Below are 11,694 nucleotides of genomic sequence, written 5' to 3' on the forward strand. Positions count from 1 at the left end.
GACCTCAGACTGCTTCATATGTAACCTTCATGACAGCGGTGTATAGTAGTTGACCTCAGACTGCTTCATATGTAACCTTCATGACAGCAGTGTATGCTTACAAATGTTCATTTCCAGAGCTGTGAGCATTGTTCTAGATTCTGGTTGCTCTGGTTTGTGTCGTGTCTTTGTACGTAGCAGAAAGGGCCGCTCATACAAGGTGATCTGACACAACCTAAACATGACCTAAGCCTAATGTTGACGCTCACTGATATCAGACAAAGGCCACTTCAAATAAACAGATGAGATAATCCAAAGAGATAGGAGACGAGCCAAGATGACAAGACAACTTCTTGTGCGTGAGAAAAATAGAAGACAAGATGATTAGCTGGCAGAGTTCTTCTGAGAATTGGATCAACTTGCAAATAACTTTTCTTTATACAAACGATACAGTATCTATTCATGGGAATCTAATAAGTGAATCTACAGACTGATGAATGACAGTTCACAGAGATAGATACATCTCTCTGAGATACCAATACATTCATCAAGTCAGCCTTCTGTTTTGTCCGTGTTCATTCTGCCCTGCCAGAGCAGAAAAATATATTCATCTGAAATCTGTGATATCAACACTGTACATTCAATTCAAATGCCATACCAGGTTTCTGTTTCTCTCTCTGTGTTCACTATCCTCAGTCTGTTCTGCCCWKTAYTGGATCCATGGCTTACTGTASTGCACTGTATCATTATCTGGCCTGAGCCATTGTTACTGTCACMTCCAATCAATTCTCTCTCTCAGCCACACAGTCAGCCATGTTTTCCTTTTCCAGAGAGGCTGCGGTGTTCTGAGGCGACCTCTTTCTCATCCCTTCATCTTTCTGTTTGTGTGTGGCTTATCTATGCTACCTACTACACTGAACCAGTGGGCAGAGGGTAATCACACACAGCCACAGTACACACCGGGGAAACAGACGTGTGTGTGTGTGTGTGTGTGAAACAGAGAAAGTGTGTGTGTGTGGTGTCACATCTATGATAGTGACACACTTTGCCTCCAGGCCTAGGCCCTCTTGACGAGTCGTGTCCGGCGAGAAGAGAAAAGCCCCCTTCCTTCCCGCACTCATCATCAAAGATATGAGATCTCACACTGCACTATGCTGCTGCTGTGTGTGGCACAGCACGCCCGATGAGCAACACATGATCCTTTCCCGGCAATACTGGGTTAACCCTTTCATTCACAGCAAGAAACCCTGATGCAGCCAACTGAGCTATATTCTTCCTCTGTGAGCTTATTTAACTACTGCACAGGGAAAGGCCGATACAAACAATACCGATGTCATCTTCCCTATTGTACAGAGTAAGAGCTGTGTTTCCCTATGGTCATGTTGGCGGTTGTAAGGGCTTGACCTCAGAGTAATGGTTTAATCTAGTCAAAACAGAGCAAAGAAGTTTCCTGAATGTGGGAAAGCTTTGTATTATTATGATGAAACCCACTTTCCATCCATCATTACACAGACTAGCCACATGACCACCATCCAACCTAATGGTCAGCAGACAACAGCAGTTCTCCATCACTGACTGTGACCCTCTATTTCTCAACACAACACAGCAGCCCATCAATGGACATTGGGTGTGTGTCAAACTATGAACTCTGCGGGCCTGGAAATACCTCGGCGCAAGTTGAGACTCAGTTCAGACTTTGTGAGCGAGATGAAAGACATCTGGGATTTGTCATTGGTCTTTAAAAAACATATGATGCAAATAGAATGGGAAGCCTTGTCTATTTCTGAGAGCGGAGTTATGATTTGTAAGAAAAAGGCACAATGAGAATGCACAGGCCAGGCCCAATTCCAGTGAGTGTCTTAACAGCCAAATGTGGCTGAGCACTCTCCAACAGCACTGGTCTGGATGCTAGTGGTGGAGCAGTCATAGAAACAGATGGAAGCCATTTGTTGTGTTTTTTTTTCTCTGTAGCTGTGGTCTGGACAGCCTAGCCTAGGCTCCATGTTAATCAGAGTAATGTGTGCAGTTATGTGAGGAATATCGCTATGTAAATTGAGAATCGTCACAGCAATAAGCTGTCCTGTTGTGTCAATGTCCAGAGGTTTAACATACAGAGCTGACATTCTGTCATTGATGGATTCCTGCCGTATTCTAAATGTTCTATGGAGCCTGGGTCTGTCCCGAGACATATAGGATGTTAACGTTATTAATTTCCCCTCATATTCCGCAACTCTATGTTGCCCGATGCGATGTGGTCTAAACATATAACTCCAACAATGCCTTTGGTATTTCAATGTGAAACTAATATGACCATACTGATTCCTCTGACTTTGTCTGGATACTCAAATCAACCTAATGTACTATTAGAATATGAAGACAGACAAGTCAGAGGGACTTTTCAATTTCCACATAAGGATTCCCTGCGTGTGGACGTTTCAACTGCCAGGCTGCTCTGCTATCCACAGAGGCTCTTAGTTTATTTGTGTCTGCATGGCCTGGAAAAGCTCTCCCTCACTCACTCTCACTCTGAGGCATATTTTTCAGCTTTCGTTGGCTCAGTGCCAGTGTCAATTCCATGCTCTTCAGAATCACATTCTTTGGCGCTTAGTGATATCTCAGGCCTTCAGACTAGCTCCCCCTGGCAGATTAAGATACAGGACATGGAAATGACCGTAAAACAAAGCAAAACAATGCTGGGCACACAGCCGCTTCGCTTCAGCGCTGTGCTAGACACTGGTCCAGGAAATAGCGTTATGCTCAAATTGGTTGGTATGAATCTCCTGGGTTTTTCACACAGATGCATTTCAAGTTTCAAGTTGTATTAGTCATATGTACTGGATACACATGGTATACACCATCCAACGAAATGCAACAACAATAAAAAATAATAAAAGATACAAACATAAAGCGCACAATCTCACACACACACTTTGTATGAAATATAAGAAACAGTAGCTAATAGACTGGACCAATTATATGAAAACAATCATATTCATTATAATAACTACCCTACACAGTACAGGTTCAAGCAACTATTTCGGACGTAACATGTTTGCGTCGTTCTAAAAAATGTTTTTTGTCATCGTCATCATCCTGCGACTACCAACTCTCTACTAGTCAGTGAACAGAGAACGGAGAGCACTATCGCTTGAGGTAGCGGAGAGCATCAAGTGGATAAACTCTGTCTAATTTTCAGCTAATTCCCCTTCAGTGCTGGTCGGACACGGACCATACACCATCCCCGAGTTGATTTTTTTTGTCTGTGGGTGACCCGAACTGTTGGACGAATTGAAAAATATTATAATTTGGTGTCATATCTAAGCAGAAACGAAAGTATTGAGAGTGGTATCCGAGGCTAGCCAGTTGGCTAACTGGGAAGGTTGCCTAGCTAACTACTGCTGAGAAAATAAGAAGCGGAGGGAGACCCCAACGGCAAAAAGGGCCATCGACGTGAGCTGTATCCTGAAGAGGAGCTCTCCGTTTTTCTGGACACATCAGGCGGAGCCGGAGTCCATTTTGCTGTGTTCTACTCTGATAATTTCGGAGGTAAGAGGTACAAGGAAACGGGTGGTGCCGGCGTAGAAATCGTTACAATAGAGCGGTGGGCCAGACAGTGAGCAGCGGAATGGTTATCTAACTTCAGCGAGATAGCTAGCGATTCCTTGCTAGCCAGCTGCAAGAGTGTTTTTCACTAAATTAAGCTATTTGTAAACATCAGCTTTGCATATACATTGAGAACGAATTAAATGTGTTAATCTGTGTTTTCAGACGCAACGAAACGGATACATTTGTAATAAATAACATGACCACCTTGACCTAGCTAATGGGGCTAGCTAGCTAATGTAGTCCATGTCAGCTAACGTTAGTAGCTAGCTACCAACCATCTGCTGGACTTTAACTAGCACTAGCTAGCTATCTTGCTGGCTGACAAGAACACACTTTCATTGCACGAAAAACAAGTCTTACGTTGTTTATTTTGCTTGTTTTGTTTCGGGAGTATGCTAACGTTACGTTAGTGTTGGTTTATCATTTCAGTGATTCGCTGGAGAGTGAGTTAGCTATCCAACTAGATTGCACCGCACGCTAAATCAGGCTAGCTAGCCACTCTCCTTTTGTTATGCTAATGCTAGTCATCCAATTTCTGATAGCATAACATCCTGACTTACTCGCTACAACACAGCATGTATGCACAATGACGTTTAGTTTGTAAGATCGGACTTTCGAGTTAGATACCTAAGCAAGCTAACGTTTATCGGATTGTACTTTATCAAATGTTATTTTGCTTAATGTTTTTTCGTAAGGTTATTGAAGTAAGGTAAACGTTTTGGAGTGCATCTTACTAGCCGCGAGGAACGGCGCCAGTGTGAGCCGAGCACATGCTCCTGGCTATGGCATCAGTCAGAATGTAGAACTTCGAGATTATCAAGCTAGGATAACAAATGCAACTCTTTTTTTGTAAATGTACAATTTCATATAAACCATGCATAAAAAATAAACACGTGCTAACTATACATCTAGTTAATACAGCAATATCTGCACACCTAGGCAAACCGTCCAAGCACAGTGACTTCTCATATTGGCTAGTTATGTGTTTTAAATTGACTGAAATAATATTGTTGTCACTTTAAGATTTTCTGTTTACGTAACCTGTATGGGTAACGTTGCAAACGTATCAAAATAGCCTAGATATCACACCGGAATAGTTACAGAAACTAGCCAAAGTGTGCACGGTCCCATTAAAATGACGGAGTGAGAGATGGGTTAGGTTTGATGTGCGGTTTTGAGGTAACTACTGTTACCATCCCAGTATCACTAACTGTCATACTTGACTGCGTTGCCACAGTGAATCAAGTAAAGTAAACAGTGCATTTCAAAACTTGGTGTCTACTCTTATGAAAGACTATAGGGTGTCATGTCGGCAATACCTGCATTTTCTTCTTATGTAATCACTATTGTCAAATGTATTATTGTTCTTCCTGTATGTGACATTTTCCTTATGAAATGTACCTGATGACTCCTCTCTAACAACTGTAAGGATATGTGATGCAGCACTTAGGAATGTTAAACAAGACACCAGTTGAATAGTCTTTTCAACTGCGTTTCTCCCCTAACAAATCTGGGCCCCGTGAATAGCTACCTATAGTTCCTCAAAATAAAGGTGTATGCCTATAACAATGCATTGTCCTGTAGGCAGGTACATACTGCCAGTTTCTTTCTTCTCAAGACTTGGTGCTGAGGGTTCTTGTGCAATCTTGACAGTTCAGTGTGGTCCCTTTTTGTGCTGTCCCCTGCACAAGACAAAATAAAGTTAAATTATAAGTAGGAAAGTAAGATAAAGGAAACCCTTTTCTTTTCCTGCTCAAATAATTACTTTCTTTTAACTCTGTGCTCTCCTCTTGCTCTCTTTCTCCCTCCGTCCCTCTGTCTTCATAAGGCTTAGAGCCTCTGCTCTTTCCCTGCACAGTGAGTCCTCAATAACTCCTCGGAGCTCAGGCCCTCCACAGACTAACAGAATGGAAGAAGAGAGAGAAGCAGGAGGGAGAGAGAAGGCCCTTAAGGACTCCAAGAGATATATAAAACAATGCAGTACTCCTCTCTAATGAAAGCCAGGAAGTGGGACAACCAAAGTTTTTTTTCTTCTTCTGAATAACATCATTTTTCACACTGATTGTGGTGGTAATGGAGAATGTTAAGAGATGAGTAATGGAACACATTCATGTTCATTAATCCAAATTGTTTATGTGGACTGGCTGGATGTTTCTTTGAGGGCCTCTGAAACTCTAAGCCTACGGGCCTGGTTATTAAATTGTCCACTCATTTAATACCCTTTGGTGTCGAGTGGTGATTTATCCAAGAGGGCTTGCATCATGCTCTTACAGCCATGCAAATAACAGATAACAAAATCATTGCTGCTGCTCTCACAGCATAAAAACATGTACACACACGATTCTCTCAGTACAGTTTGTGCTTGGAATTACCAAGGTGATACTGCCTGTCGCTACTCAATAACAGATTAACCGACATCTTATACACACTAGTCATGTAACGTATAGACTAGTCATGTATTGTATAGCCTAACTCTTACTCACTTCAATGCCTGTGTGATTGCTTTGCGAGGTTAACCTTGTCAAGTGGCTTTTCTTTAGTATATACCATTAATATTAGGTCATGAATATAGACTATGTAAGTCTCCTTTTTATGGGAGTTGTAATAGAGCAGGGGTCTACAACCTATTTTAGCATGAGAGCTACACAAAAAATATATTCATATTTTTAAATAGGCACATTCTTCTCTCCCCTTCCTCGTGTCCTCGTGTCAATATACACTACCGTTCAAAAGTTTGGGGTCACTTGGAAATGTCCTTGTTTTTGAAAGAAAAGCTACTTTTTGTCCATTAAAATAACATCAAATTGATCAGAAATACAGTGTAGACATTGTTAGTGTTTTAAATGACTATTGTAGCTGGAAACGGCTGATTTTTAATGGAATAAGTGCATAGGCGTACAGAGGCCCATTATCAGCTACCATCACTCCTGTGTTCCAATGGCACGTTGGGTTAGCTAATCGAAGTTTATAATTAAAAAAATTAAATAGTACCCGCAAAACACCTGTCTCAACGTCAAGTGAAGAGGCGACTCCGGGATGCTGGCCTTCTAGGCAGAGTTGCAAAGAAAAAGTCATATCTCAGACTGGCCAATAAAAAATAAAGATGGGCAAAGGAACACAGACACTGGACAGAGGAACTCTGCCTAAAAGGACAGCATCCCGGAGTCACCTCTTCACTGTTGACGTTGGGACTGGTGTTTGCGGGTACTATTTAATGAAGCTGCCAGTTGAGGACTTTGTTTGATGTATTTGATACCACTCCACCTATTCCGCTCTAGCCATTACCAAGAGCCCGTCCTCCCCAATTAAGGTGCCACCAACCTGCAGGTGCTATTAATAAAGCTGCCAGTTGAGGACTTGTGAGGCATCTGTTTCTCAACCTAGACTAATGTACTTGTCCTCTTGCTCAGTTGTGCACCGGGGCCTCCCACTCTTTCTATTCTGGTTAGAGCCAGTTTGCGCTGTTCTGTGAAGGGAATAGTACAGTGTTGTACAAGATCTTCAGTTTCTTGGCAAATTCTCGCATGGAATAGGCTTCATTTCTCAGAACAAGAATAGACTGACGAGTTTCAGGAGAAAGTTCTTTGTTTCTAGCCATTTTGAGCCTGTAATCGAACCCACTGATGCTCCAGATACTCAACTAGTCTAAAGGACAGTTTTATTGCTTCTTTAATCAGGACAACAGTTTTCAGCTGTGCTAACATAATTGCAAAAGGGTTTTCTAATGATCAATTAGCTTTTTTTAAATGATAAACTTGGATTAGCTAACACAACGTGCCGTTGGAACACAGGAGTGATGGTTGCTGATAATGGGCCTATGTAGATATTCCATAAAATCAGCCATTTCCAGCTACAATAGTCATTCACAACATTAACAATGTCTGCACTGTATTTCTGATCAATGTGATGTTCTTTTAATGGACAAAAATGTGCTTTTCTTTCAAAAACAAGGACATTTCTAAGTGACCCCTAGCTTTTGAACGGTAGTGTACCTGCTACTTTAATGGTTAATAAACAACTTCTAAAAAATATTTTTTCCATGTACAAAGAAGGTGCCTTGCTGATTTTAAGTTTGTCTCTCAATGAATCTGTAAATGTTGGTTGGAAGTGGAACCTTCTTGGGTAAAGCAATTTTTTTATTCTCTTTTATTTTCCCAAATTATATTTTCTCAGTTGTCTGGAGGAAAACGAAAACATTTTGATTTGAGTGCAATTCCCCTTTTAATTACACATCTAGTGTATGAGGAATGTACTGTCTAATGTGATGGTTTTGTATTGCTGCTGTTCATTTCATGATAAAGTTTGCAAATAATAGATACAAATTAGTGATGCACCGATATGACATTTTCCTTGCCAAAAGAACGATACTGATAACCATTATTCAAAATTTGAGCTGCCCTTTTTAAAAGCTTTCTAGTACAGTTAAGTAGTTAACACACACACATGGGCCCAGTGGTCTAAGGCACTGCATCTCAGTGCAAGAGGTGTCACTACAGTCCCTGGTTCGAATCCAGGCTGTATCACACCCGGCCATGATTGGAAGTCCCATAGGGCTGCGCACAATTGGCCCAGCGTCGTCCTGGTAGGCCGTCATTGTATATAAGAATTTGTTCTTAACTGACCTGCCTAGTTAAATAAAGGTTACAAACACACCACATTGATCAAAGTTATTTTTTGGGCATTTACGTATGTCCCCGTTACTAGTAAAACATAATCAAAACCTATTTCTTTCGCTTACTTGCTGTGCTGTTTCGTTGTTCATTTGTTCAGTGGTTTCATTCTCAACCAGGATTTCTATGGAACGCCGTTTGGGTCTTTGTGTGTCAAAGATGCTATTTAACACTATTTCAAATAAAAATGTATTCGTCAAATACACATGGTTAGCAGATGTTAATGCGAGTGTAGCGAAATGCTTGTGCTTCTAGTTCCGACAATGCAGTAATAACCAACGAGTAATCTAACCTAACAATTCCACAACTACCTTATACACACAGTGTAAAGGAATATGTACATAAAAATATGAATGAGTGATGGTACAGAACGGCATAGGCAAGAGGCAGTAGATGGTATCGAGTACAGTATATACATATGAGATGAGTAATGTAGGGTATGTAAACATTATATGAAGTGGCATTGTTTAAAGTGGCTAGTGATACATGTATTACATCAAGATGCAGTAGATGGTATAGAGTACAGTATATACAGTGGGGAGAACAAGTATTTGATACACTGCCGATTTTGCAGGTTTTCCTACTTACAAAGCATGTAGAGGTCTGTAATTTTTATCATAGGTACACTTCAACTGTGAGAGACGGAATCTAAAACAAAAATCCAGAAAATCACATTGTATGATTTTTAAGTAATTCATTTGCAGACCTCTACATGCTTTGTAAGTAGGAAAACCTGCAAAATTGGCAGTGTATCAAATACTTGTTCTCCCCACTGTACATGGGATGAGTAATGTAGGGTATGTAAACATTATATTAAGTAGCATAGTTTAAAGTGACTAGTGATACATTATTTACATAATTCTTCCATTATTAAAGTGGTTGGAGTTGAGTCAGTATGTTGGCAGCAGCCACTCAATGTTAGTGGTGGCTGTTTAACAGTCTGATGGCCTTGAGATAGAAGCTGTTTTTCAGTCTCTCGGTCCCTGCTTTGATGCACCTGTACCGATCCCTTCTCTTATACACATCTAGATGTGTATAAGAGACAGGCTCTCGATTGTGCATCTGTAAAAGTTTGGGAGTGCTTTTGGAGACAAGCCAAATTTCTTCAGCCTCCTGAGGTTGAAGAGGCGCTGCTGCGCCTTCTTCACAACGCTGTCTGTGTGGGTGGACCAATTCAGTTTGTCCGTGATGTGTACACCGAGGAACTTAAAACTTTCCACCTTCTCCACTACTGTCCCGTCGATGTGGATAGGGGGGTGCTCCCTCTGCTGTTTCCTGAAGTCCACAATCATCTCCTTTGTTTTGTTGACGTTGAGTGTGAGGTTATTTTCCTGACACCACACTCCGAGGGCCCTCACCTCCTCCCTGTAGGCCGTCTCGTCGTTGTTGGTAATCAAGCCTACCACTGTAGTGTCGTCCGCAAACTTGATGATTGAGTTGGARGCGTGCATGGCCACGCAGTCATGGGTGAACAGAGATTACAGGAGAGGGCTCAGAACGCATCCTTGTGGGGCCCCAATGTTGCGGATCAGCGGGGTGGAGATGTTGTTACCTACCCTCACCACCTGGGGGCGGCCCGTCAGGAAGTCCAGTACCCAGTTGCACAGGGCGGGGTCAAGACGCAGGGTCTCGAGCTTGATGACGAGTTTGGAGGGTACTATGGTGTTAAATGCTGAGCTGTAGTCGATGAACAGCATTCTCACATAGGTATTCCTCTTGTCCAGATGGGTTAGGGCAGTGTGGTTGCGATTGCGTCATCTGTGGACCTATTGGGGCGGTAAGCAAATTGGAGTGTGTCTCGGGTGTCAGGTAAGGTGGAGGTGATATGGTCCTTGACTAGTCGCTCAAAGCACTTCATGATGACGGAAGTGAGTGCTACGGGGCGGTAGTCGTTTAGCTCAGTTACCTTAGCTTTCTTGGGAACAGGAACAATGGTGGCCCTCTTGAAGCATGTGGGAACAGCAAACTGGGATAAGGATTGATTGGATATGTCCGTAAACACACCAGCCAGTTGGTCTGCGCATGCTCTGAGGACGCGGCTGGGGATGCCGTCTGGGCCTGCAGCCTTGCGAGGGTTAACACTTTTAAATGTTTTACTCACGTCGGCTGCAGTGAAGGAGAGTCCGCAGGTTTTGGTAGCGGGCCGTGTCAGTGGCACTGTGTTGTCCTCAAAGCGAGCAAAGAAGTTGTTTAGTCTGTCTGGGAGCAAGACATCCTGTTCCGCGACGGGGCTGGTTTTCTTTTTGTAATCCGTGATTGACTGTAGACCCTGCCACATACCTCTCATGTCTGAGCCGTTGAATTGCGACTCTACTTTGTCTCTATACTGACACTTAGCTTGTTTGATTGCCTTGCGGATGGACTAGCTAAACTGTTTGTATTCGGTCATGTTTCCGGTCACCTTGCCCTGATTAAAAGCAGTGGTTCGTGGGAATGCTGCCATCATCCACGGTTTGTGGTTTGGGAATGTTTTAATAGTTGCTGTGGGTACGACATCGCCAATGCACTTGCTAATAAACTCGCTCACTGAATCAGCGTATTCGTCAATGTTGTTGTTTGACGCAATGCGGAACATATCCCAGTCCACGTGATCGAAGCAATCTTGAAGTGTGGAATCAGATTGGTCGGACCAGCATTGAACAGACCTGAGCGCGGGAGCCTCCTGTTTTTGTTTCTGTCTATAGGCTGGAAGCAACAAAATGGAGTCGTGGTCAGCTTTTCCAAAAGGAGGGCAGGGGAGGGCCTTATATGCATCGCGGATGTTAGAGTAACAATGATCCAGGGTTTTACCAGCCCTGGTTGCACAATCGATATGCTGATAGAATTTAGGGAGTCTTGTTTTCAGATTAGCCTTGTTAAAATCCCCAGCTACAACGAATGCAGCCTTGGGATATGTGGTTTCCAGTTTACATAAAGTCAGATGAAGTTTGTTCAGGGCCATCGATGTGTCTGCTTGGGGGGGGGAATATCTGCGGCTGTGATTATAATCGAAGAGAATTCTCTTGGTAGATAATGCGGTCTGGATTTGACATGTCAATTAAGCTTGTTGACCAATCAAGACCTGAATATGACTACGCTTCACATAATTTAAGGCGTTCATAATTTTTTTAAACGTAGTTATTGCACATTGATTACACTATCACTCGTATGTCATGTCTCAGCGGTACATCGATACATGCTATGATTTGCGCACCTACAGTGCTGGTCATGAACAAAAATAAAATAAGTTAGCAAGCTCATGGATGCAAACAATGTTCTTCCCCAAAAACATAGCAAATGACAATCTGTTTCAGTAGCTATAGTTAGCTGGCTACAGTTAGTCGGAAGTTTACATACACTTAGGTTGGAGTCATTAAAACTCGTTTTTCAACAACTCCACAAATTTCTTGTTGACAAACTATTGTTTTGGCAAGTCGGTTAGGACATCTACTTTGCATGT

General features: G+C 42.3%; 1 long non-coding RNA gene across 1 annotated transcript; it reads left to right on the forward strand.

The window, feature by feature from the left end:
- The first annotated feature begins 3,056 nt into the window (after positions 1-3,056).
- LOC111971615 (uncharacterized) lies at positions 3,057-8,237 on the forward strand. The gene is made up of 2 exons (XR_002878277.3): positions 3,057-3,525; positions 5,414-8,237. It is a non-coding gene; the product is annotated as an uncharacterized lncRNA (long non-coding RNA).
- Positions 8,238-11,694: the final 3,457 nt, after the last annotated feature.

This window comes from Salvelinus sp. IW2-2015, unplaced genomic scaffold (genome assembly GCF_002910315.2).
Source record: "Salvelinus sp. IW2-2015 unplaced genomic scaffold, ASM291031v2 Un_scaffold1050, whole genome shotgun sequence".
NCBI classification, from domain to species: domain Eukaryota; kingdom Metazoa; phylum Chordata; class Actinopteri; order Salmoniformes; family Salmonidae; genus Salvelinus; species Salvelinus sp. IW2-2015.